The 27,300-nt window shown below is 44.3% G+C and overlaps 1 pseudogene; it reads right to left on the reverse strand.

Moving 5' to 3' along the window:
• Positions 1 to 309: 309 nt before the first annotated feature.
• Positions 310 to 26,807, reverse strand: LOC115864171 (small ribosomal subunit protein uS19 pseudogene; annotated as a pseudogene).
• Between the last annotated feature and the right edge of the window lie 493 nt (positions 26,808 to 27,300).

Consider the following 27,300-nt stretch of genomic DNA (forward strand, 5'->3'; position numbering starts at 1 on the left):
CAGACCTGCAGGTGGAACTGGGCATTCGTAGTTCTTGATTGACGTGGGCATGTTACTTAATGCCTTTAAGCCTCGGTTTTCCCATCTGTAAAATATACTTACCTTGAAGGCATGTTGAGAAGATGAAATGCAATCAGATATGGAAAGTACAGGGCATGCAGGGAGCACTTCATAAATGGTTGTTGTTGTGATTATTGCTATTGTTATTACTTCTGCCTTTATTGGTGGTGTGATTTACTTACCTATTTACCTTTTTTTTTTTTTTTTTTTTTTTAAAAGAGAAATCTGTGCCTTGGTTGGCCAAGCAGGCTACTTGAGGGGGATGAAGCAGGAGGAGTGAGTGGCTTCCGGCCCTGCTTCACATGTTTATAGGTGATTCAGAGCATGCCTAGGTAGTGACCGATCATCTCAGGCTTAATTTCCACCTGGTTGAAAGTCTTGTGGTTGCAGATGCCCACCATGCTGGCCACCTTCTCAGGCAGAATGATCATGACCCGCAGGTGTGTGTTCACCACTGCCGGCTTCTCCTTGGGCGGCGCCTCCTTCTGGGCCTTGCGCAGGCACTTCTGCAGGGATGCTGCTTCCTCCACAGGCCTCTGTTCAGCATCTGATGCTGTCATGTGCTGTGCAGCTGCATAAGCTGCTGGTAGAACACATCCGATATCTGATCAAGGTCCACGCTGCGGTAGGTGAACTTCCGGAAGGTCTGCTTCTTGTGCCCTACTTCTGCCGTCTTGTCAGTTCTTCGGCAGCCTTAACTTTTATACTTACTAACATTTTGCCTTGTTCAAAAAAGTATTTGAGTGGCCCACGTACATGGAAATAAGATAGCCTGATAAAATAAACTACCAAGAAGTAGAAAAAGAAGTATTGGGTAATTGGCAGCAGCAGCTGAAAACATGGGATGCCCTCTTTGTGGGGTTCTTCAGGAAGACCAGGTCTGCTGAGGGGTGGGCTGCAAGATTGGGCCTGGCCATCTAAGATTGGGAGGGCTGCCACCGGAGGCATGGTGACACGTCTTTACATCAGGGGTAGGGGATGATCTTGTGGAGGCCAAGAGTTTAGAAGGATAGCAACTCACCTGGCTTGGAGGGGAAGAGAGAGTCAGGTCTTTGGACTTTGCATCTTTGGACTCACTCAGTCACAGCTTCTGTGTTTTTCTAGTTGGTAAGTAGAATGTTCATTCATAGAGGTATGTGCTATGCTGTAAAGAGCTGGGGTAGAGAATAGAGGTAACATTTGTTTTTGGAAAACTTTCACCTCTACTATCTATTCTTTCTCTTCCTTTTGTCACCTCCGGGCATCGCCAAGTCTCTCCAGAGGCTATATTTTTCCTTATTTCTCTTATTTTTTATTACTTCATAACTGATAAGGGTTTTCGACATTGGCCCTTCCAAGAAGATTTCTATTTTAATGGTAGTGGGGAGAGGTCTCCTTATGAGCCACTATAGTGATAAGAGATGGTGATAAACTCTATTGATAAATAGTGAAACTTAAAAAGTAGAACAAAACATTCTCTATCCCCAAACCAACTCAAATCCTAGAGAATTGTACTGAAGAAGTTCTGTCTAACTGAGCATTCCAGAGTCCACCAAATCAGAGTCCTGAATTACAGCTCTGACACTGACTAGCAGGTCACTTAATCTCTCTGTGCCTCAGTTTTCTTATCTGTAAGAAAGATGGGGATAACAATAGTATCCACCTCACAGGGTTGCTGGGGAGAATAAATGACCTAATAATATAAAGAACCATTAGATTTTGGTGGCCAATGGTGTTTCAGTTACAAGAAAAAGTTGGATATTAGAGTAGTTCAGTCTTTTGATCACAAAATACGTGATTTGCACAAGTTGACCACTGGCATCTTGGGGTCCCTCAGAGTTTTCACCAGTGGGTTGGGAGTCCAGCAGAACAGATTAAAAATGTGGAAAACAATGTCCTTTTGTCATTCATCAAGTCTGATTTGCAGTTGGAATGTTCGTGGAAAGGATCCTATTTGGTTAAATAATGGAAATCAACATTCTTTTTATTTGACAATGAAGCCTTGAAGTGTTGGGGATGAACAGTCCCTGGTTTGATGGCAGGTTCAGATTTCCCCAGCCTTCTCTTTGACCGTGGTCTTCAACTGCTGGATCTTGAACCAGAATACAGTTGCAGGAGCACAGTGGAGAGAGCGCAGGATCAAACATTAAGACTGAGTTATGCATGGGACTGGATAGATGACAAATTTTGTGAGTCTTGGTTTCTCCATCTCTAGAATGAACACTACAAAACTTCCTTCGTAGTGCTGTTAGGAGGACTAAAGGAGATGATGTGTTTGAAATGTTTTGGCAATGATTAAGGATAATGCAAATATTTATTATTGTTTTATCCTCGAAATGAATTGACTCATGTCATTGCAACTAGAAGGAGGCCCAGATGGGTTCAATGCCTTGCTCAGGATGAATTAGAGGGAGGAGGCGATGTGCCTTGGGGCTATAATGGGTCTGAGCTTAGCAATCACCTCCCGCACTTGTCCAGCATGTCCAGGTGTCTGCTGATCGGGAACAGATTTGAGTCTGTTGGTTTTTTGTCTGCTTGGTTGAATTGTAAAGATCTGTGCTGTGTGTTGTATTAGGTTCCATTCTCTGTCCAATCACTGATTAATTCTGTGACTCAGTTAAGTCATGTAGGTCTGGTGTCTCCACGAAATGGGTAACCTCGGCTCTGCCTGTTTCAAAGGGAATTTGGAAAGTAAAGGCAACTAAAGGATTGAAAGTAAAAGCACTTCTTGGAAGATGCTTCCATTCTGGAGGCAGGATAGCATCGAGTTTATGTGCACAGACTCCTGAGTCAGATGCTTATCTCTGAATCATAGCTCTGACACTGACTACTAGGTCCCTTAACTTCTCTGTTCCTCAATTTTCTCATCTGAAAATTGGGGATAACAGTAGTAAGTTGGGATTGTCGTGAGGGTTTAATGCTGAACGGCTTCAAATGGTGCCTGGTCCAGGTGGGTGCTCTGCACTTGTTAACTACAGTAGAGTAGGGCCTGTCCTTTGTCCCCTTGGAAGGTAAGATTGCTGCAGAAGAAATCAGTCAGGGATGTCTGAGACACGTTGGTCCCTATTTTTTTGTAGTATCGTCCCTCATAAGTCACTGGTAAGGGGACAGTTTGCCAAGTGCTCTGCCAATCTTTGTAAAAAAGTGGATTAAAAATGTTTAAAGATAAATCTCCGAATATTAACCTTTCCCTGACTGTCCTAGAGCCCCAGGAGCAGATTTGTATTTATATGAACTTATGGGGAAGGAGGCCTTTAGTGGCTGAATTAATGCATGCAATGAGTTGTTCAGTGGTAGTTGTACCATCACAATGGAAATCTCTCATGTTCTAGAACTGATGGACAAGGTCATGCTACAAAGTTGATCAGTTAATTCTACCTTTTATTTGTAGAGTCTGTCTTCCCAAATGCTGAAAGGAATGCTGTCTGTTCTCTGACCTGTTATTCCAAGTTCAGTGCAGGCACACAGCTGCCCGTTTTGTAGACCATGAGCCTAAGACCCAGAGGCACATTTACTGGCCACTTTTACCACGAATGCTGATAATGGTTGTGTTATTTTGACACCAGTCGTGACAATTTTGGACACTTCTTACAGGATAGAAATCCCACTTGAAGGAACTTTGGAGTGTTTCATCGGAAAGCATGCCGGCCTAGGCCTGGTTTAGGAAGGGTTAGTTGTCATTCATTATGAGTGTTTGTAGAAAAATGCAATCAGCAAGACATTTCTGATATAGCATCACCCAAAGAATACCAGTGTTGATGTAGTTGGACACAAAACACTGTCCAGCTGACTGGGGTCCCAGCTCTGTGTTGTAGCTGGTCCTGCCCTCAGAAGGTTTGGGTGTCCTTGCTGAGGCTAGAAGGAAAGAAAACAGCTGGGCGAGCAGGATCACCAGGAGCTCTGGATCCACGTGTGCCGAAGTGCTATTTGGGATAGAACAGGACTGAACTTGTGCCCCAGGACATCTGCTCCTGGTGCAGCAATGAGATTTCCAAGGAAGCTTTGCATTGCTCTATCTCCCCTCCTAGAATTGTTTTTATTATTGTTCATAAAGAAAAGAGTTTTTTTTTTTTTTTCATTTCCAATCATACAGGTGAAACTTGTCCAGTGGAATCCAGTGCTCTGGGCCAAAGGAGAGGAAAATGCCATCCTAGCCATTCCTTATTGGCAACTGTAGTTAGGTCCGGTGTGTGTTGTTATGCAGGGTATGGCATAGTGCAATATTCTTGGAAATCGTGGGAACATTAGGTATGAGCCTTGGCATTTTGGATTCAGGAGCTGTGTCAACATTTGGGCTGTAGCATTCTCTTATCTGTTCACTCAGCAAGGTTTTTTTCCCTCCTGTTTACTCCTCATCCTTTCTAGAAGAGAAACATTTTTTCTAGAAGAGAATGTTTTGGAATATCTGAGGGTCTTGTAGTATATGCTGCGGTAGGCTTCCCAGCTCCCCCTTCAAAACCAAGAGATGTTGGCTCCTGCTGATTCACAGCTGTACTCTCTCTGGAACCAGCCCTGGAAGAAGGAAGCTGCCTTGCCCAATCTTACTCCTTCTCCCAAGGGCTCCCTGCATCCAATTATTAGTTACTTGAGAATAGGAAAGCCTGGTTCCCTTGCTTTAACTGGGGCAACTCAGAAGGGCATCTCAACTCCTGAGTTCCCTACGGGATTGTCACAGAGGCGACAGCTGCATCACACAGTTCAACTCTCCCACCTGTCCTTTTCTGTTTCCCCCTCTCTGTCACAGGTATTATTTCCAAGCATGCTCCCCAATTTGCTCTGCACCCAAATCTCTGTCACGGAGTCTGTTTCTAGGAAATATGATCTGAGGTAGATCCCTTGGAGCCATGATTAGGGATGAAGTGGTGACACTGGTCTCTGACCCTTTTTATCTTTTCCAGAAATGTTTCCTAGTCATTCTTTCCTAAAAATGATCTTGGAGGCAGGGTTTCTGAGCCGGTCTAGGCCATTATTATTTCCATGCATATATATGGAAAATCTGGAAGGATACCACTGAGCTGTTAACAGTAGGAGAGGAAGTGAGGAGTGAATTTCTGTTTTACCTGTATAAACTTCAGAATTGTCTAAATAGTAAAATAAACATGCATAATGTATCAACTGTATAATTATTATATTTCTTACTTATTAGTCGACTTTAATATCTGAGTGTGACCAGCGCACAGCCTATGTATTCACCATCGCTGGTCCTCTGAGTGTTTAGTGGAGAGACCATGGTGGGGTGAGGGGTGGGGGAGTGGGGATGACTCCCAACCATAGGGGTCAGCTTCCTCTACCTCCTTATTTTTAAAAAAAATTTATTTATTTTACTTTTGGCTGCACTGGGTGTTGCTGCGTGCAAGCTTTCTCTAGTTGGGGCGAGTGGGGGCTACTCTTTGTTGCGGTGCGCGGGCTCCTCATTGCGGTGGCTTCTCTTGTTGCGGAGCACGGGCTCTAGGTGCGTGGGCTGCAGTAGCTGTGGCACACTGGCTCAGTAGTTGTGGCTCGCGGGCTCTAGAACGCAGGCTCAGTAGTCATGGCACACGGGCTTAGTTGCTCCGCGGCATGTGGGATCTTCCTGGACCAGGGCTCGAACTCGTGTCCCCTGCATTGACAGGTAGATTCCTAACCACTGTGCAACCAGGGGAGTGCTCTACCTACTTATTGACATGAGTCAAAGCAGAGCAATGCTCTGTACCCTTTACCACATGAATGGAACCATCTTACCCTAGTGTTTGAAGAAGTGTTTGCTAGTTTTTTTTTTATAGGGAATGACATAATTCATGGAAAGTATCTAAGGTGGCTGGGAAAATGCTTAATAAATGATGGTTATTTTACCATTATTATTATTATTATGTTGTTGTTGTTACTGGGTTTTGTATTAGAACATTAGCTCTGGAGGTTTTTTTTTTTTTTTTTTTTTTTTTTTTTTTTTTTTGCGGTACATGGGCCTCTCATTGTGGCCTCTCCCGTTGCAGCTCCGGACGCGCAGGCTCAGTGGCCATGGCTCATGGGCCCAGCCGCTCTGCGGCACATGGGATCTTACCGGACCAGGGCACGAACCCGTGTCCCCTGCATCGGCAGGCGGACTTTCAACCACTGAGCCACCAGGGAAGCCCAGCTCTGTAGTTTTTTTACCAGAAGGGTTCCCCTTCCCGCCCCTGGAATTCCATGTCAAAGCAGGAGAATTTAATGCAAAGTGAGCACTGTGATGGGGCTCTGTCCCTCCAGTTCTTTCATGGGCCTGGAAGCTGTGTCTGGTCTCTGTTCTGCTGATGCAGGATGGTTAGGAAGAGGGACCCATAGAAAGCTGCACTTCTTTCTGAAAGTTTCCTTTAGCATTTAGGGCTACCTCTTTGGCGTTATCTATAATGCAAAATGTCAAAGACTGATCCTTTTCCATTGGGGGAAAAGGATGAATTGTCCTCACTTTGGGGAGGGCAAAGAAGGGTGAACCCTCATACTCACTCCCCTCTCTCCCATATGTGAGCCCTAGTCTTCTGTGTCTCTCCCCCAGGTGGCACTGAACACAAGTTGTCAAAGGACAAGCAGGCCACAGAAATCGAGCCTGTTAAAATAATTTACCAATTCGACAGTAATCCACAAAATGGAAACCCAGATCCTATGCCTTGTTGTTCTAAGAAAAGTTACCTCCAGCCCCCTTGCCTCAGTTTACTCCTGTGGAACATTGAAGTAGCCATACAGAGGCTGGAGAGATGGAGGTGGATGTTTGTGAAGTGGGACCTGGGGCAAATCCTTTCTTATTACCTGTCTGGCCTCCCTCACAGTGCTGTTTGGACCTTAATTGGCTGGGTTAATGAATGTGGCTATATAAAGCAGATTGTATGTAAATATAAGATCAATGAAAAATATAGTTTATTTGCTTTAAGTAAACTCTTGAAATAAATGTCTTTCTGGAAATCAAATGCTACAGTGCAGCTACCATGATAGATAGATGTGGATAAAAAGAAGCAACTTTGCTCTGGGGCAGTGTTTCCAAATGTGTTCCAAGGAACCCTAAACGCAAAAGATGTTGCTTTGAAAAAAGGCTGCATGTATTGATATTTGTCTGTGTGTATATATTTGTGTGATCAACATGTTTGGGAAACAAAGCATGCACTTTAGAAGGAGGGAGGCTCTAACAGTGAATTCATATACAGAAGGAAAAAATAAATCAAATTATATAATTATTAAACATGCTGACAAATATCTAGAAAACTAACAATATTTTGAATTAATTACTTGACATACTTCTATGATACTTTTCCTTCTATATTCTTTGTTCACCTCTTTGTACACAACAATTTTGTAATATTTTCTACAGAGAGAATAGAAAGATAATTTAGTCTTTCTCTAACATGGCTGATAGAAATATGTCTTTTATTATTGACAATTAAGAAAATGTCAGCTTTGCTGCTTGTAATTGGTAATGTCATAACTTTTTAGGTTGTTGACAAACTTGGAACAACCTCTATCCAGTTTGCTTTGTATGTAAGCTGTAAGATTTCAGGGTGTTTCAGGTTTTCTGGTATAGTAATTCATCTTACCTACTCTTTACATTGATGACCCTCACTAACCTACCAGTGTCTTGGAAGGGCTCCATATAGCGAGGGACCCTGACACTTAGGCTTCATCCACTTCAGGGTAAATGTGCCTTTGTATAAGACCTCCTTCCCCTATCCCCAAGCATTTATTTGGAAAAATGTCAAACCTAAGAAAAAGTTAAAAGACTTGTACAATAAACATTTATATACCATTCACCACGATTCACCAACTGACATTTTTCTACATTTGCTTTACCTCTTTCTTTCTCAGCCTATATCTCCCCGCCTTCCCCATCTAAACACACACACAAACACACTTCAGACTACATATTCTAGGAATAAGGACATGTTCCTACATAATCACAATACTATTACCATGCTCAACAAATGTAACATAGATATAATAGTATAAAGTTTCCCCCTACAACCCTTGGGAGGACAGCTTTGGAGACCTTGGTACACACCCTGAGCTAAGGAGAGTCAGCAGGCCTGGGCCCTGAGGGGGCAACTAAGTGTGACAGCCAGCGTTCCTTATGTGGACTTGCTTCCCTGGATTCACTTCACAGAGTCATTAATAAGTTTTGTGGATGTTTTTTGTTTTTTATTTTCATGTTGTTTTGAGAACTGTCCTTTGAAAGAGCCCTAGAGAGGGGCTGATTCTGTAAAGATGGTGCTACCCAGAAACCAGAGGGCCAGACGAGCTGGCAGAGGAGATGAGGAACTCTGGAGATGCCATCCCAGCTGTTAACTGGAGTGTCCCAGGAGAGGCCCTGGGGAGGCACTGATGAGCTGGAACTGGAGGTGGCCACTGTTAAGAGCTACCAGATGTGGGGACAGACAGGAGAAGCCACCCAGCTGCTGCCACGCATAGCAGCTTGCACTGAGACCGAAGACCCTGGCAGGAAGCCCTTCCATTGGAAGCAGAATTTCCCATTATTCTCCTGCCTGGGCAAGTGACTAAGGGAGAAGGTTGGAATATCAGTTAACCTTTCTCCAATGTGATTTCCTCCCCTTTAAACCAGGGGACTGGATAAGATGACTGGTTTTCATGACTTTTTAAAAAAATTAACAAAACGAAGCCTTCTGTGGGAGCCCGATTAGGTAGAAGTACAGCTGCTCTACTTGAAGAGGAAGTTGGGGCCCCAGAGCCTTCCCAGAAGCCCCACCCCCTCACCTTCTTCTACCTCTCAATGGCCTCTGAAAGGAGTTCTGGGTTTTTACAAACAGATTCCATCTGGAATAAAAAACAGAGATCTAAAATATTTTCCTCATTTCAAACATGCAAATGCAGGCAGAAAATTGATGAATTGGAATCCTGCATGGAATGCGTTTGTGAGTGCTGGTTTAGGAGGCAAAGGAAGTGCCTCAGAACCATGTGTTTATATAGCTGGGGAGGAGAGCCATCGAAGGACCCCAGAATCATTACGACTGTTGGCTCTGATCAGGGCTAAGAGGACCAGATAAACCCCAGTCCTGCGGCTGTGACTCTTGGATATAGGAAGTCAACAAAGCCTTGGGGTCCAAGTTTGAATGCATCCCAAGTGCCTTCTAAAGGCTTCATCCTTTCTGTTCTGCTTACCACGGGTCTGCACTGATACTGTGTACACTGGCTATAGCCTTTAGGCTTCCTAGAAAATATGAGCAATTCTGGTGTTTTGGGGAAGCTCTATCCTATCCAATTCTTGTTGTAGAAGAGGGTATATTCCTTCTAGTTTTGCACAGGATCCATAAGAGTATGAGAATACTAGATAGGACGTTATGCTTCCAGAAGATTTTAATTTTCAGAGGACATATCGTGACCTCATTTGATTCTCACAACGAATCAGAAAAGTAGGCATTAGGCTCATTTTTCAGATGGGCAAACAGAAGCCGAAGAGAAGGTAAGTGACTTGCTCGTGGTACATGGCTGACACCCGGTGAAGCTGGGACTGGATTTTATGGTTCTGCTAAGCCAGCCCCAGATGGCCACTTCTATCCAGATATTAGATCAAATGCAGGTGCCTAGAAAAGAGTTTTGTTGCTGTGGCTCCTGTGGGGAAGGTTAGCCATAGGCATCATTAAAGGTGGTATTATGACCCCTTGGCACCAAGTGCCTGCTCCAGGTTCCAAACTCCACAGCGCATGTTGGTATCCCCTGGGGAGGGTAGTGCTACCTGCTCCTGCCCGGCCTCCAGCTGTAATTGCTTTTCCTCTCGCTCCCTGGGGCAGTAGGATGTGGCAAGAGTCTACAGATCTGAATACTGCTCCTAACTCCATTGCCAACAGGTTATGTGTCTTTGGCAACTTCTCTGAGCCTCAGAGGATATTGGAGTACATCCTTGTTTCTCAAAGTGCTGTGCTTGGGCCACCTGTGACAGAGACGTTGTGTGTGCGCAAGCGCCTAGGGGGCTTTCAGTCCCACGGCAGTAGAATCTCTGGGGCTGGGTCACAGGCTCCTCTGGTGATTTGGTGGCTACCACTAGACTGAAGAGTCCCCAAGTGTCCTTCCAACTTGGTGCCTCCTTTCAGCAGTAACCCTTTGCCTTGACCCTGGACGGGCTGAGGTTTCTATAGGGAGAAGGTGGCACTTGATTTAACTGAAGATTTAAGAAGCTGTTTCAGGCAAAGACTTGCAAAAACTTGAGAGTCTAAGGAGGAAGTTAGCAAACAGGTGGTTCAGGTGTGGTATGAGAAGATGTCCTTCGGGCTTATTTCAGGAACTGCTCTAAGTTCTTAAACTCTGCTCATGCCAAGCAAGTGTGTGGGGACTGTCTTGCTTCTCATTAAAGCCAAAATAAACTACTCTTCTGGGGAGATGCCTCTTGCTGTCCTCTGCCTCTCTGTCTTAATTTAGGGGCTGTCTGGGATTTGCACCCAAAAAGGAAGACCTGAATTCTTCCTTCCATTTCCCTGGGCAGACATGGCTGAAACGACTTACTGTATTGACTAAAGAAGTGATACCAGGAGCTCTGAGATGAGGAAGAAGGCCAGCAAAAGAGTCACATTTAAAAATATGTGCAATGCTTATTAATAATTGTTTTGTGCACTCCTGTGGTGTCTTAAAAGATTTCACACTTTATAAGGTCTGCCTTCCAAACTGACTGTGATACTGTCATGTACTCAGGTTGCATATAAAAGTAGCTAAAACAGCCTAAAGAGCTAGTTTTAGGATTAGACTCACGAATCAGTGTTAGATAGTTGATGCTTACAAGCTTGAATATTTTAATACGCTGGGGTTGATAAAGTTATCAAAAGTGTCGTGGCAAGAAGTCAAATCCTAAAGGGAGGCCATCGTCTTAAAAAGTGGTTAGCATTTACAGCTTATGTGGGGACATAAGTCTTACTCACCTAAGACTACAGAAATTATGGTTTCTTTGATGCAGCAACATGTGACCTGTACGATTTAACGTGAAGTACAAGAGGTGCTGCCAAGTGAGTGGGACATCTTGCTAGGTAAGCTTTTGGTTATCTATTGTCTCTTTATGTAACTCAGAATCTATTACTGTTAGCTAATGCCTGTAGATTATTATTAGCTGCCCATGAGATAAATTTTAGGTATACTCTTTTCTGTGGGGTGCAGAAGGCTGTAGTTTGGAAATGAATTCTGGTCAAGAAGTGGGCATGATCCACTAGAACATTAAGAGGTGCTGTTTGGAGCAAGGATGTAAAATTGGCCCCTACCAGAGTTCTGACCCTTTTATTCTCATTCTTTAATTCTTCAAAGATCATACACGGCAGATCCAAGGCCAAAGCTGCAGGTTGTTTCAGTATCCTGGGATCTTATTCAACAGAGCTAAGGAGATTCAGGTTTATTTTAAATTGCTAGGCTCATTCTTCCCAGCCTCTTATCTCTCCTGTGTGGCTATTCCAGTGTCCACCCCTAAGCAGCTTCATTGCAGCCAGCCAGCTGGACGCCAGCATCTGTGGTTAAGCAGAATTCTGACTTTCCAGCCCTCAGTTTCAGCTACTGCTGCTTTCTCCCATCCAATGATTATATTGAAATAAACTGTTCAGGTGGAGTGAAAATATCTAGAAAGAGGCCTGTAAATCTGAGTCAGTGGAAGAGTCTGCAGAAGGGAATTCTCCCTGAGATGTGTGTTAGTGGTGGGAGCAGCAGTGTGGGGTGATGCTCACCCTGCCAGGGCTGCTGTTTCCATGTGGAACATCTTAATTAGGGCTTCATATAGTTAGAATATTTTGCATATTACTGTTTTTTTAATTTCAAAATTATAGCTACTTTAAAAAATAATAGTTCTTAAAAAGTTGCTGGGTTTTCCATTTATTTTTTAAATTATAAAAGACACGTAACATTACTGATAGTTTGAGAAGTAAAGATAAGGGAAAATAATCATTTATAATCCCTAACACAATTGTTAGTTTTGTTTATTCCCTTCCGGTCTCTTTTTGTATGTATGCTTTTATCTAGTTGTAATCACAGTGCAATACTATTTCCAGTCCCTTTCCCACTTAGCATGTGTCACTTGCATTTTTCCATGTTGCTATATGGTCTTTATCCTCCTAATGGCTGCGTGATGGTCCATTGCAGTGTATTCACTTAACAACTTACCTATTGTTATCATTTTGATTGCTTCCAGTTTCCCACTGTTATAAAGCATATTGTGATAAGCATCTTTGTACATATTGTTTTCCCATATTTGTGTTATTTGTTGCATATTTTAAAAAGTGTTATTCAGGAGCCAAGATATTTACTCAACAATGGGAATTACATTTGAAGCTAATGAGGAAATGGGGCATTATTTAACCATTTGTTGGGTCTTCACTATTCCATAAATTGAAGGGAACATGCAGCAGAAAAGTATTAGCACAATCATAGGTGTTTAGACATCTGAAAAGTGCCTCTGGTTCATTCCGAGGTCCTGGGCATTGTTAGACTCTTCCGTCCTTAGCGACATGATGAAGTACTTTGGTGCTGATCTTCATTGCTTCATTGCAATTTCAATGCCATATGCAGATGCATAAGAGTCTATGTGAAAAGGTAAAAAAAAAATCAGCATATTCTTTGGTCAGCATCTCTCAGGAAGGATACCAGTGATTCCTCTTTTCTGAACTTCACCTAAAAGTGTGGGTTTTGTGGCTGTCGTAGCAATGCCATTCTCATCATGTTCAATGTCAGTAATATAGTCCTTAGTGAGTGTCCAAGCGAAGGCTGTGATCTCCTACTTAATATTCTTGAGGCATTGAACGTATTGGTCACTCACATGCCAAGTACAGGCTCGTAATTATAGTGACAGTCTCTATTTTTTTCAAGGGTTGCAAAGGTTTTATTTAATGAAACATGCTTAAAACTAACTAGAACACTTTTCTGTCTCTCTTTCTACCCCTCTTTTCTTGACTGAACTTCATTCCCTCAGTGTGAATGAGTAAGGGTGAGTTTTGGGAGGCAAGGAAGCAGGGTTCACGGTAGTGGGTCTCTGTGAGCTAATAGCAGGGAAGAAAAATAAGCATTGCAGTTTTTAAATGGGGGAAAAAATCAGGAAAAAGGCATGCATAAAGGATTTATCCTTTCCACGAAAACACTGATTAATGAAATCTAGTATGAACGGGGTGTCATGCCCTTTAAATATTAGATTTCATTCTTAGTGGATAGTAGTCTTCTGAAAGGAGATATTCTGCCTCTGCTGGCTCTTTACGGACACGTATGTTTCAGGCCCTTGCACTGATCAAGGATGCAAATGCTTCAGGTAACCGAATCACTGGACAGGGTGAAACATTGTGCTGGACAGATGTGTTGTCAGGAAAGGGCTTTTGCTGATAAAAGGGACAGCTGCCCTCGGGATGGGGTGGTGGTGGTGGGGGGGAAGGGGAGTCAAGTAAGAGGGAAGGAAGTATGCAAGGGAAGGTGACCCAACCACACGAAGCCAGCCTCTTGAGCCCCCAGCTGGGAAACTCCACCAGCTTGCTAGCTCTTCCGGTTCTAGCAGAGCTGGCCAGACATCTGGCCTCTGTTCTAATTAAAGTGGGCAACCAATTTAGTGGCTATAGTGAAGAAAACAGCAGTGAAATCTTGATGCCTGTAGGGTCATAACAAGGTTCCACATAATTCTTTAAGACTGAGGCTTTGCCAAGTTGTATCCATTTCCTAAGGGCCATTTAATTCAACTCCACTTAGATTTATTGAGTGCCAGTTATATACAAAGCCCAGAGCTCAGCCCTCAGAAAATCCATGTCTTTTGGGGAAGGAAGACAAGGGGACAACAAACTATGTTGTAGAGAAGATTGAATTAAAGACCATGATAGAGGACATTCAGGGTTCTCTAGGAGTGTAGCAGAGGAAGTATTTTATTATTGAGAGAATCTGGGGAGGCTTCCTGGTGGAGGTGACATTTTCTCCAAACTTGGAATTTTGAAGTCAGGTTCTAGGCAAACATTCAGGTTCTAGGCAAACATTCTGTGAGCAGAGAAACAAACTCCCTAAATGAAATTTCCCACCTGGAACTCTCTTCTCTTTCTGGGAGTGAGACAAAAGACTCATTCCAGTATAGTCATGGAATTTCTTACATTTCATGGGTGGCAACTCAGGCCCTGACACCTCTAAGACTAGGACTTTAGACAGGTGGAACGAACCAGGAATCTGGCTTTTCACACGACTCCAATTGTTGGAGAAGGATCATTTTAGCCCCTCGATATCTGGCTTTTGTTTATGCTCCAAACAGTGCATATGGTAACCTGTTACTATCAGGAATAATTAAGCCCAATCGACCCAAGTTATCTCCTGCTAGGTAGTTAACCTGACTTGGCTGTGTTGGTGGCATTGGCTAAAGGCAAAGTGAGAGCTATCTCCATATAAATGAGCCAGTCGGAGCTGATTTGTTAATTGTTTTCTTTCCCTTCCTGCCCCCTCTGATATTCTTCCCCCCACGTTCTCTTTGAGTGCCAAAGGACTGGTTGGCAAGACTGTGCCAGGGATCTGAAAAACTCTTATTTTATCTTTGTTACTGAAGGCAAAAATGATCTGTTATATGTATTTTATAAGAAAATGTGTTTTGTTTGTAGCTCTACAGTCAGCCCTCCCTTTCCCCCTCCTAATAAGCTCATGTCAGAACTCTGAAGTAAGTTCACCATAATGGTAGCCTAAAGGACATATTTTGTAAGAATGAAAAATGAACATATTATTTATATATCAATAGTGTAAGAAGCATTGATCAATGTAAGCAGCCTGATGTTTTGCTTCTCTATTTCCCCTCCAACCCTCCTTTACCTTACCCTGCTTCCCCCTCCCTTCTTGCTGCAGGTGCCTGTGACACTCCTACTATTTAGAAAGCGAGTTCTAGCCTGTCCTGGTCAGTTTGTGCTGGGATTTGGTCTTTAATACGGAGCCTTCAACGGGCCGAGCCTCCAAAATGACTCTCTGACAGCCAGCCATTAATTACCATCATCCGCATCTAATTCATTCATCCCTCTCCCTCTCATGTAGAGGGACAGCTAGGGCTGAGGGCACTCAGGGAAATGTAGGCATGATTCCATGTTCTTTATGCAGAGAGGGCTGCCGGAGACTTTGTTGGATGCAGGGGCTTTAATTGAATTGGCTTGCCAATAAAGCTGTTGTCATTCAGTAAGTGAATTTGTTGTACTACTCAAACCACAGCTGCTGCAGACAGCCCGGAATTTCCTGAAGGCAAGCCAGGCCATGGGCTTGCCTGGGTTCAGCCTTTTCGATTGATCCTGAAGGCCATGCAGAGTGTGGCCCTGTGGAGGTTGATTTTGGCACCCATTTGGATGACAGTGAGTTACAGGGGCAGGCTGGAACCTGATGAGTCAGTGGGGTGTGACCTTGGGGGATCTTGTAGGGATCAGGGAACCCATAGGTATGTTAGGGACAATGATTGGTGGGCGGAAAGCCTTGCCCACCACAATTGGGTGTTTTCATCAGTCCCCAGACAGCCGCTGCCCTTGGCTCCATCGAGCTAGTCATAAGAGGATATCACTTCCCATTGTAAAAAAAAATTGAGAATATGACAGTTAATATACTTGTAGAGCCTTGTTTAAGAGGTCGAGTGGTATTGAGGAAATGCTGCAGCATTAGAACTGGCATTTGTTACTGGGAGATCGTTGGGCCAGAAATACTCTACCTCTCACCACGGTTTATAAAACATGGCAAGATTGGCAGGTTGTGTGATTTATGATGGCTTTAAAGTAACATCAAGATTAAGGAAAGTTTTTCAAGGGACTGCAGGGCCATTTTTATTTTCTGCATCCAAGCACATGCATGTAGTTGGCTCAAGCGAATGAGAGCAGGACTGGCAGGCAGATTTTCATGTTTTGGTGTCTTTACAATTTAAATAGATGGGGATCTCTTGTTGAACTCGTCATTCAAGTGATTTCTCCCCCTTGTAATTTGGAATTCCCTGACCAGTGCTCAGACCTTTTCAGGGAACCTGCTCTCTCCGGTTGTGGAGAGTTCATAGAACAGAAGGATCTCTAGTCTGCTTTCAATTATTCAAGAGCAGAGCATTTTCCAGCCCTTTGCACCTGTTCTCCATCGTCTAACTACCATTTGGCTATTTTCTTGTATCTTCACCAGGAAGTGGAAGGGAAAAAAACCCTCTAAGTCAAATTTCATTTTTGTTTGAATCCTGAAATTCTAACAACTCAGAAACTCTTTAAATTAAGCCAGTGTATTGGCCCTGTTCTTGACCTGACAAGTGAGAACTGAATTGATATGCCGCATACATGACTCTAAGCTTATAAGGAAAAAAGACGGTGGAGCATGGGAACGAGACTTTGGGATTCTCTATCAGCAGGAATACATTCAGAGTGAGGGAGAGTGAGGTGGAGTGTATACGTGCTCGTGTGTGTGTGTGTGTGTGTGTGTGTGTGTGTGTGTGTGAGAGAGAGAGAGAGACAGAGAGAGAGAGGTTACTTTGATGTCTGACTTTGGGGTGAAATAGAGAAAACAGTGCCCCTAATTCTAGTCAGTAAATCCATTGGCTGTAACTTTCCCTAGGTATAATCATGCTTTTGTAGACTCTTCTCCTGAATTTAATCATGAAGGAAGATGGAAATATATTAATTACTGTTTCATTGCAAGAAGGTGGATTTAACTACAGGTAAAATTTAAGGTCCATTTTCTGAAGCTTCAGGCTTAGGTTAATTTTTTTTCCAAAACTGGTTAACTTTTAAAGTCAGAGCCAAATTTAAGTTATGTTGAGTTGAAGGCGAGATCTCTTTTCCTCCTTGCAAATGAGAAGTTTGTCTGTCTAAGCCACCGATGTTCTGAAACAGTAAGAAAAAGACAAAACAAATTAAAGTTATTCCTCCAAATGGCACAAGCATGCCTCCAGAGGACAGGATTTTGGTGGCTGTTCTTCTCCATTCCCACCATCTGGCCTCTTTTGTTTTCTGTTCTCTGTCTTCTGGCTTTTGTATCATTCCTACTATTCCCTACTCCTTCACCTGATCTCCTTACTTCCTCTTTCTCCCGTATGTCTCAATCTTTTCCTCCCGATCTCATCCGATCATATATCAAATTATATAGGAATAATATTAAAATTTAAAATGGTCTTGCCTTTAAACACACAATTTCCTTAACCTTCTTCCCCAGCTGCTGCTTCTTCCTTCCTTCACGTTGGGGGGTTTGCACAGCTGGTACCCAATGAGGAGGCCACCATGATCCTGGTGATTTGCTCCCAGATGCTGCTTCCCACTAGCTACCGTCTCGGGTGGAAGGCTTAGATCTGTGTTGAACTTTCCAAGGTAATAAATTCAGGGAAACCCAGCTGAGACCAACCCACAATATTCTTCATTTCGGGTTTCTGCTTTTCATAATGAATGCCTTTCTGTACTTCTCTTTGATAAGTGGAATTAATGTCTCCACCTGAACTGGAAATGCTAAATTGGTGATAGTCTCTCGAGGATTTTGCGTCTTGCTCTGACACCTTCAGTGACTTCATCAGAATTTAGGTGTATTAAGGGATTAAGGAGTTTGGCCTATATGTATGAAGTTCTCAAGGTGTTCTCAGAGGCTGTTCCTAAGCCAAGTCCTGATGGTCCCTAGGGGAGAAAACTTTTCAATGAACACAGTTCAGTGTGAAACCTCATGACAAGCCAGCATAAGACTTTAATCATTTTCTAGCAGTGGCTATGGAAAATGGTTATGGAAAAAATATAATCAGTCTCCCCCTACTTTGGTAAGCATTGTTTTCACTTCTCTTTCCAAGATTCAGAATTCTGCTTTGGTTCCCTCGTTGCTTTTCTTTTCAAGCTGGGGTATGTGGGGTGAGGTGGTGGTATGCTGGCCAAACCTTGGGGCCGTAGGATAAACGTGGCAATTTCCCCAGAGCATTTATTTTATTGAAGGATTTTTGAGGAATTGTTAATTAATGGAAAGATTATTATTACATTATAAAGTTGAATACAAAATTTGCATTAATTTTAAAATAAGGAAACTTCAAACTTCTGCTTTAGATTCTCTATGTTATCCTCTATGTTGGGCCCCCAGAAGTGTGATTTCACTGTTCTCGGTATGAGGGGTTGGAAGTTGCATGACCCTTGAGCCAATCACCCAACTGGGCTTCTTATCAGAGCTGAGAAAGACTGATTTGTCTGACAGTGGATCTTAATATCTTTGGAGCGTGAATCTTATTGTATATATAACGTCAATTCAATAACCCCTAATAATGGTGCTAGATATTAGCAGCTGTGTTATAGGCAAGTGTAAGAAGGGTGAAAGACTTTGGGCAATTTAATCTCTTCTTGGTTTATGAAAATGTCTTGCTGTGCATATATTCAACCCACAGTCATCTGGGGACATGACATTTGTGTGTGGATTATCTCAGCTTCTTATGTTCCAAATTTCCATTTATCTGCTCGTTCAGCCAGTTGTGATGAGTTGGAAAGCTATTTAACCAGGTCCTAAATGTCAACTCTTAGATCAGGCTTAAGGGAGATATGCAGAGTGGGCACTCTTGGCAAAGGCATCCTATTGATTTCATCATGGCTTTGGTCCCATGCCCTGGTGTGAAACTTCTGTTCCTGCTGAAATCTGCACTAGCATGGGTCACAGGGCTCCTTTAGCCCTTCTGGCTGAGGGCCTGGCTCCAAAGCGGTCTAGTGATCCCTTTAGTCCTGTAGCCCCACACCCTGAGCTGAGTCTTTCAGTTTTGCCTCTTGAGACGAGACAAAGTGCAGGTCTTCAAGGAAGAGCCAGTGAAGAGGACATTGCTCTTTAAGGCTAGCATGGATCTAAGACGCCCACCTTCGCCAACCCACAAAAGTAATAATCCCAGGTTCAGTGGCACAGGAATACTAAGAGAGGAGTATGAGTAGATGAGACCGGAAAAAGCACCGGACCCAGACACTCCACACTTTTTCACCCTTCTCTCCTCACAGGGAGAAGCTTGGGAGTGGGAGAAGGGGAAGAATTAGGGCACCAAGGCCGGCTAGTGAGGAGCAGGATACGGAGGAAAGTTCAATGGAAGGAGCTGTCAGGTTTCTCCTGATGGCTGGAGTGTGGGACTGCCATTTTGTCCCCCACCATAAGAAGGCCCCTGCGGAGAGAGGCGGTGATCTGACACACGCCTTTATTTTTTGTTTATTTTTCAGGCTCTTAGGTGTGGTAAAATGGCTCCGTTGTGGTGGAAAATGCATTGTGTTCTCAAGGCGGCTTTGGATTGTGTGGTGCTTCCCTGGCAGGACACCTGGTGCTAATGCTCACACGATCCACGAGGAAAGGCTTTGCTGACCAGATTAGCAGTGGGAACAAGACTACAGGAGAGACCGTTTATCTGCCTGAGAACAAACTTTTCTAGCACTTCAGCACACCACTTACCTACAATTTTAATGTGCTAATGGCAAGTGATGATTACTAGTGAGTTCACCTGAAAGAAATAAAATAGCCTTCTCTGTTTTCTAGTTCAGACATCTCACTAACTCAGACTTGCCACGTGCTCTGAACTAGAGAGGTGCGACGGGAATGTTCTCTTGGATTTGGGGCATTGAGCGTGCATGCAAGCAGGGTTCCTTTTCTTCAGAAGAAAAATAAATGGCAACATTCTGTTTTGGGGTTTGAAATCGCGTGACTGAAAATATAAAGGTGACAACTGTGATATGCTTTTTAAATAAGGGCAGAGATGTCAAGAGAAACCAGCCTTCTAGGAACAAAACAATATTCTGTCAGGTGCTATGGACTTAAGACCTTTTTCTCTCTTGGAATAATGTCCTTAAAAATAACCAAATTTTCCATTCAATAGAAAAATGTTCATACTTCCCTCCCCATCAATGTGAATTGTTGTCGTAGAGCATGGGGCACTAGCAAGCCATATTGACTTTGGAAATTAAAATGGGAATGTTCAAGAACGTTTTTGAAGAATTATATGGGATTTTAGCCATCTTAATGGCTTCCTTTTTAGGGTCAGTGAGAGTATTCTTGCTAAAATGTAGCCCATTGCTTTAGAAATAGTTTCCTTAATGTCTTTCCTGTTGCCCCTGCTGGGTCTGTGCAGGAAATGTAAACCAACATACAATATGTGTGTTTATTTTCATGTCCCATTTTATGGGAAATTGGATGGGATATTCCGCTGAGGCTTCAGCTATGAACTGTTGACAATATGGGGAGAGCAGGGCAGGCTATTGCTGAAAAAGTTTGCCAGGGAAGAAGGGGCTTCTGAAATCTTTGAGAGCTATGGGGAAGAGCCAGGCCTCCCTGCAGGAGTTCCGTTACTCAGGGGCAAGGAGGGGAGGAGTACAGTAATGAAACTGGCTGGTGCGCTACTGAGCCAGTAAACAACAACCTCACCCTCCAGCCCCAGTTGCCAGCACAGTAGAGTAGGTCTGCTGTACCACACCTCATCTTGTGGGATGTTAAGTCTGATACTGTGTGGTCTTCCTGCCTCTGCTGGATACAGGAAACTCAGGATACCAAACACCTGATCCAAAGTCCAAAAGGAGTCATTAACTCGGCAGAGGGCAGAGTTACCCCAAGGACCCCTGCAGAACCGGAGAGGCTATAGGTTGTCAAACCAGTCATAACCTGGCCATGTGCAGGTGGTAGCTAAACAGAACCTTTTCCTGGGATCCTACTGGAAAAGTAATTTTAAGTGTCTGGGCAGTGTGGGCCCTGGGCAGGGTGTGTGTGTGTCAGTGTGTTTCCTATAGTATGTTTGAAATCTCAGGGCTAGGCCCATCTGTAAGGCAGCGGTAGGTGTCAGTGGGAATGCAAGTTCTTCCTACTGAAGAAAGGAGTTAGTATGTTTGCATTTTAAGCTCATAAACAGCTGTAGTTTGGACCATCATCACAAGCACATTGGGGCTGGAGGCGCTAAGGGCGGCCGTTTGCCAGTGCGCTGTGGCAATTTCCAAGCTGTAGACTGAAATAACTGTATAAACTTCCAATTTGATTAGGATTTTGTCTTGTGTTTTTAAACAAGAAAATTGAGGAGTGTCAAATTAATTTTGTAGTCTTGGTCACTTTTTAATTCCAGTTGGCCATCTCAGCCTGGATTTGTGCAAACACTGATTCCAGGAAGTAGTCAAAGTGCTAAACTTGGTAAATAAATGTGTTTATTTTACAAATGGATTCAAGATGAAACACCCAGCACTTCTCCAGGGCATTTCTGTCCCTGCCTGTTCATTTTAGCAGCTTGACCAAATGAATTCCCTTCCCTTAGTATAATATTTAAATGGACTTCTGGCATCTGATGCATTGCCTGCTGCTCCAATTTCCTAAGAAAGTCATTTAAATAAAACTTGACTATCTTGCATCTACTATGGAAGCCAATCCATTAAAAATCCTGGTCACTTCTCTCTCTCTCTCTAATTTTAGACAAGCCATGTGGAATTATTGGCGTTTGAGAAAATTCATCTTATCAGAGCTGAAAGTTTTGGATTTAATTTTTAACAATTTTTTTTCTTTCCTAGCTTTCTAAGTGAACAAAAAGACAAATAAGAAAAGGTTGCCATGAGAAGTTAGCAAGCTGTCAATGGAGATTTCGCTACTAAATGAAACTCCACTTCAGCTTTTTGGGGGAAGAGTTCCACCTCCCTTTCTTCCAATTCCCAGCCTTCCCTCTACACTGCTCTTCCCATGCCCAATATGAGAAAGGAAAAGAACCTTGGCAGGTGTCCTGTCTTCCAGGAATTTGCAGTCTGGTTAAGGAGACAGGCTCTACCCATTCAGAGGGTAGCCTGTGTGATTTGGGTTATTTGCTGAGCACAAGATGAGGGTGCAGAGTGGAGAGGGCAGAGAGGTCGTTATGCACTGGTCAGGGGCCAGGATGCGGGGTGTTGTTAAGTTGGTCTGAAGGGTAGTGGGAAGTGGTTACATGAAGAGCAAGGGAGGAGATGCTGACAGTAGCACAAAGATGGTGAATATGAGAGGAGCAGCCTCCACAGAAGAAAGAAGTGCAAAGCAAAAGGTCAAGCTGGAGGGCAGGGACTTGGCCAGCTTGACTGCACCCCCAGAAGGAGAGGGGATCGTGGAATTGCCAGAGACAGGGCTGAAACAGCCCCGGGGCTAGGCTGGGCGAGGCCTTGAGGTGGGGTCAAGGAGTTTACATTTGTGGTGTGGCTGGTAGGAGGGAATGTGCTGGGAAGTGGTGGAGAAGAATGAAGCCCAAGGTAGAGGGCTTCTGTTCTCAGTGTTCTTGGGCCTTGGGTGGCACATGTGTCATATCACAACGTGAGTCACCAGAGCCAGAGCTTCCTAGAGGCAGGGGCCAAAGCATGGCTCCACGTGGCGCGAGGTAGACGATGCTGCAGACTGGGGGTGGCTGGGAAGGTGTCTAGGAAGAGAGGAGGGTTTTGCGACATGGAGGGTGTGGTCCTAGGTAGTACTTAGAGTCACCTTTTATCACAGGAAGATGATTATTAAAGCAGCACTAGATCCTACCTTGGCATTCAAAACGTATGAGTAAAAATATATTGGTTGCCAAATTTACTTGTTCCCTTTCTTCCCGTTCAAAATAGTAATTGGTGCTTTTTCCCCCCAAACAGATGTTCTCAATTTTTTAGCACGTTGTGGGGTTGCAGAGTGTGTGTGTGGGGCAGCAGCTGGTGATAACATCTTTTATTTTTTATTTTCTGGCTGTGGGTTGGAGTTAGAATCAGGATTTAGAAATGAGGAAGCCGTGGCTTGTGGTCCTGCATCCTGACATCTCACACTGCATCTCAGGTAGCAGTTGTCCTTATGAGTCAAACCTGCAACCTATTAGCAAGTAGGTTGCATCTTTATATTATGTAAGCTATACCTGCTTGTGGTTAAAAAAAAAAAAACCCAAAAACCAGAACATTTCCTTTTCTCCAGTATCTCTCTCCAGAGGAAACTACTGTTAACAGTTTGGTATTTATCTTTTGTCTTTTTTGCAGATAATAATACTGATGACAACTAACTTTTAATATGTGCCAGATACTTTTCTAGTGCTTTACCCATAGGAACTCATTCAGTCCATACATTAGTCCTATGAGGCAGGTATTATTATTTTCTTCATTTGACAGTTAAGGAAACTGAGGCACAGAGAAGTTAAATAATTTGCTTAAGTTCACATAGGTAGTAGGCGATGAAGCCAGGATTGATACTCAAGCAGTCTGAGTCCTGAATCTATGCTCTTAATTATGAGTTTATGCTGCCTCCCTGAATGTGTATAATATACATACACAAAATTATATATTTAGTTCTTAAAAAAATAAAATCATTCTTTTAAAAATCTGCATAGAATCTAATTGACGTACCACCAATTATTTAATGATTCTCTTATTGCTGGCCATTTGTTTTCTTTCCAGATTTTTGCTATTATAAACAATATTGCAGGGAACATTCTAACAACAGTAGCAGCAGCAACAGCTAGCTACCATTAATTCTGAATAGTATGCTTACTATGGGCAGGGTCCTGTTCTAAGCTCTTTTCCAAGTATTTCTGCGGGTTAGATGCCTGGAAGTCAGGATGCTAGGTTAGAGTCCAAGAACATTTAAAATTTTGATTACATCTGCCAACTTTTCCTCCCAAAAAAGAGCAAGTATTTATTGAGTGTCAACTTTCAATTCAACATTCTGTTAGGGATTGTTTGCAGTGCAGAAGCACGTAAGATTAGGGCCCTCCTGGAGGTCTGCAAGGGAAGAGAGACAAGCGGTACAAGTCATCAGGTGATTCAAATAGACTTTACATAGGGCAAGTCTGGTGGTATAGCTGGGAGCAGTACCGGGGTGCAGGGAGAAGGGAGGTCTGTGAGTGACAGAAGGTTTCAGCAGAGGCTTCAGATGGGCTACAGGAAGCTTGGAAGGATTTGGAAGGGATGGGGTGGGGAGCAGTCCTGGTGAGGGTTGGAGAAGAACAGCGCTGGGGGAGGAGCTGGTGTAGTTTAAGGATGAGGCAGTGTGTCGGTGGGATTGTGGTTCCGACTGAAGCGAAGGATGTGTGTTGGAAAATGGCAAGCCAGCCTATTGCCAAGAAAAGAGCAGGATTAGAGTAAAAACAGAAGCCTACCTGTCCCATGACTAAATGTTTTAAAATTACAAATAAAACTAATAAATTGCTAAAACATATTCATTTCTTCTGCCTTGACACATGAATCTTCATAATGACCTGGAAGAGGTTTGAACTTAAAATTCTCACCTCCATGGAACATGGCACTGGAAGGTGATGAAGTATGTTTCCAGATCAGCTGCAAGTCAGAAAGGGACTAGGGCTTGTGATAATCTGGTATATTTGCCTTAGTCACTTTGATTAGCTCTTCTCTTCTGTCAGTGCTAAAGCATACTGGTGGTAAAGCTGTTTTCAAGAGCAGACAATCACAGCTCAGAAAAGGTGTGTGGGTGCCCTGGACACACAGAGGTTGAACCCCCAGTCTCTGGCTTGAAGTTGAGAGGTGGAGATGAAGTGTCCCTCTTCCTTCTCCCTCCTCACCCCACCCCCAACCAACAAAGAAAGATATGCAGGTGCTTGTCTATGACTTTCTGTTCTGCAATGGAAATGGCCTCCGTGTTTTTGTTTCACAAGCACAGTTAAGGTCTGATTTCAATGCTACAAAGGAAACGAGGGCAATGGTAAGAAACCCAGAACTTGGATGCAAATCATGAACCATTTTTAATTTGTTCGGTATATTCAGGTAGGGGAAATTCTATATTTGAATATAAGCAGCCACTTTGAACCAGGTATGGAAGTAGCTATGTAAGCAGTGTTTGGTGACGCATTGCTGAAGTTGTAAAATTTGTACCTCTCAAAACAAGGACGTTGAAAAGTTGTTTCTCACAGCAATACTAACATACCTGCATTGCATTGCATGGGCAATTCTGCATCATAAATAATGGATTTACAGGCCTAACTACTCCTCAGGAATATTATACATGTGGAATGTGGCTGAATTAATGTCACCATGACACCCTTAGCTTTCGCTGAGGAGGTTTCTTCAGCCTTAGGCTGGGGCCAGGCGGGGCCGGGCTGGAGAGAGCCACTGTTGCCTGGTCCAGAAACTTTGCCTAAAGGGGAAGAACACTGTTTGGGACTCAAGGATTTTGAGTGCCACAAGCTACAAATCGCAGGAAAAGAGAAATCAAGCATTAAGGTCTTCCCCAGATTATGACTGCCTGGAGCAGTCTGGAAATCGTAGGGTCCTTCTAACTGTCGGCAGGGACCTGCGTGAGGTCCAGCTCTGCGGTGGTGTTTGCTTTTACTGCTGCCATTTCTCCATTTCTGGTTTTACTTGTCTGAGCCCTGTCAGAGCAAGTATGGAGAAGTGCTCTCACTGGTTTTTCCTAGAGCTGGAAGGAGTCCTGGGGGAGAGTTGGGTGGTGGGTAATGCACAGAGACCGGGGCGTGACTTATACGCAAGTCCCTATGAGCCCCGTGACCACACCAGTCTTAACTTATCCACAGGAGGAATTGGGTGAAATGAGACTTGAGGGGTAGCAAAGGACGCAAAATGCAAGGACATCGCGCGCGCGCGCGCGTGTGTGTGTGTGTGTTGCAATGTTTGGAAGGAGGCTGGAAGGTGGGACTTACCGGTCCTGGTCTGCCACACTGCAGCTGGCCTGTGAGTTAGTGTAGAGCCCGCCAAAACCGGTTGACTTCTGGTCGTCGCACCCTGGAGGCAACTTGCCATGAACCTCCTGGGGTGCTGGTGTGGGGCACACATGTTGGTTTCCCTTTCCTTCAGTGGGAGGAACTGGAATCAGTTGACCAGCCAGTCACTATGGTACACTTTTTTATGTGTTCTGCTGGGCTAGGGGCTGTGGAGGACACTCAGAGTCTTTGGTCAGATGATTGCAGATGTATGTGCATTCTAAAGAGCAGCCCAGGACACGTCATGGGTACCCAGTTCAGAGGATGGAGACCTTGAGTGTGTGTGTGTGGGGGGGGCGTGGGAGGGGCAGGGGGTGGGGGGTTGGGATGGGGGAGTATAGTCAGGGAAGGCTTCAAGGAAGAGGCCGCCCTGAGCTGCTTTTCAAAGGAGAGAGAGGAGTTTAGACAGGCAGAGAGAAGTGGGTATAACTCAGTAGAAGGAGGAGATTCCAGAAGCCCTGAGGATCTCTAGCCCTGTAGGGAACAGGGCTCCTAGGGATAGCTTTTTGGTCTGAGTTGAGGCCTGAGTCCCAATTTCAGTCTGAATGCTGGTCAGCTGAAGAAGACACTGCCACTTCACTCTCCTCCTTCCTGTTCTGCTCATGACAGTCATGATAAGTTTATAACCAACATTGTGCCCCCAGAGGCAGGCAGGCAGGTAGTTGGCCTTCGCCACTGGTGCAGAGAACCAAATCAACCAACCGGGGTTCCCGCCAGAACAGGAAACCATGGGGAGTATCTGTCTGGCTGCATCCTCTGAGACACTTTCTCACCCTGTTCCCTGAGAGGAGAGCCTTGGTGTGGCACCTGCCTCACTGCGGACATGTGGACAAGGCCTCCGGAAGGAGAGAGCCCCTGCTGGCTTTCCTGAGACAGGTTGGGTGGCTTATCATTGATGACTGTTCCCCCTCAGGCAGCTGTTTGCCCTGGGTGAGTGAGTTCCTCTCTCTAGACTCAGTTTCTGAATCTGTAGACTGAGAGGGTGGACCAGATGGCTTTGGAGGTCCCTTCCAGGTCAGCTCTCTCCTGTCCCTAAAGGCAGATGGAGGCAGGTGGGGAGGGCAGTGGAGCAGAGAGAAATCGAGAGGAATTCCCCAGCCAGGCTCTCGGGAACCACACAGTTCCCCATTCTAGTGCCACCTGCTCGGAGGTTGCGGGTAAGAAGGGTGCTGGCCTTGAAGGCTCCATGGATGGGTAGCTTGGCCTCCTCAGATGTGCCCGTAGGCTTCTTGGGGTCCATATGTGGACAACTGTGGAACCCTTGCTTAGGCCATTCTTGACTTATCAGGGAAAGTTCAGTCTTTGGGTATACAGCTGCCTGTGGTCCCGGGGAGGAAACTGTTCCCTGAGATGCTCACTCACTGTCTTGTGACTGCAGCAAGGGCTGTGTCATCATGGCCAGAATCAGCAGACACAGGTCCAGGGGAAATGCCCCAGGTGCCTCCCATGAACTCCTGGGTGCAAACATGCCCTTATGCCCACAGCACATGACATCTGCAGAGCCAAGGCTGGAAGACCCTGGCCAAGGACTGCCCTGATGCTGGAAGCCTCTTCGAAGAGTGAGGCCCGGAGAGGACAGATGACTTGTCCAGAGTTGTGCAGCCACTTGGGGATACAGTTGCAGCTGACTCCAAGTCTCCTGACTCCCAGGCAATTGTGCTTTCTCTTCCACCAAATTGCAACGTGGAAGGAGGCTTGGCATACCACAGAATAAAACTTGCACTGACCCCCCT

This window comes from Globicephala melas, chromosome 12, assembly GCF_963455315.2.
Source record: "Globicephala melas chromosome 12, mGloMel1.2, whole genome shotgun sequence".
Taxonomy (NCBI): domain Eukaryota; kingdom Metazoa; phylum Chordata; class Mammalia; order Artiodactyla; family Delphinidae; genus Globicephala; species Globicephala melas.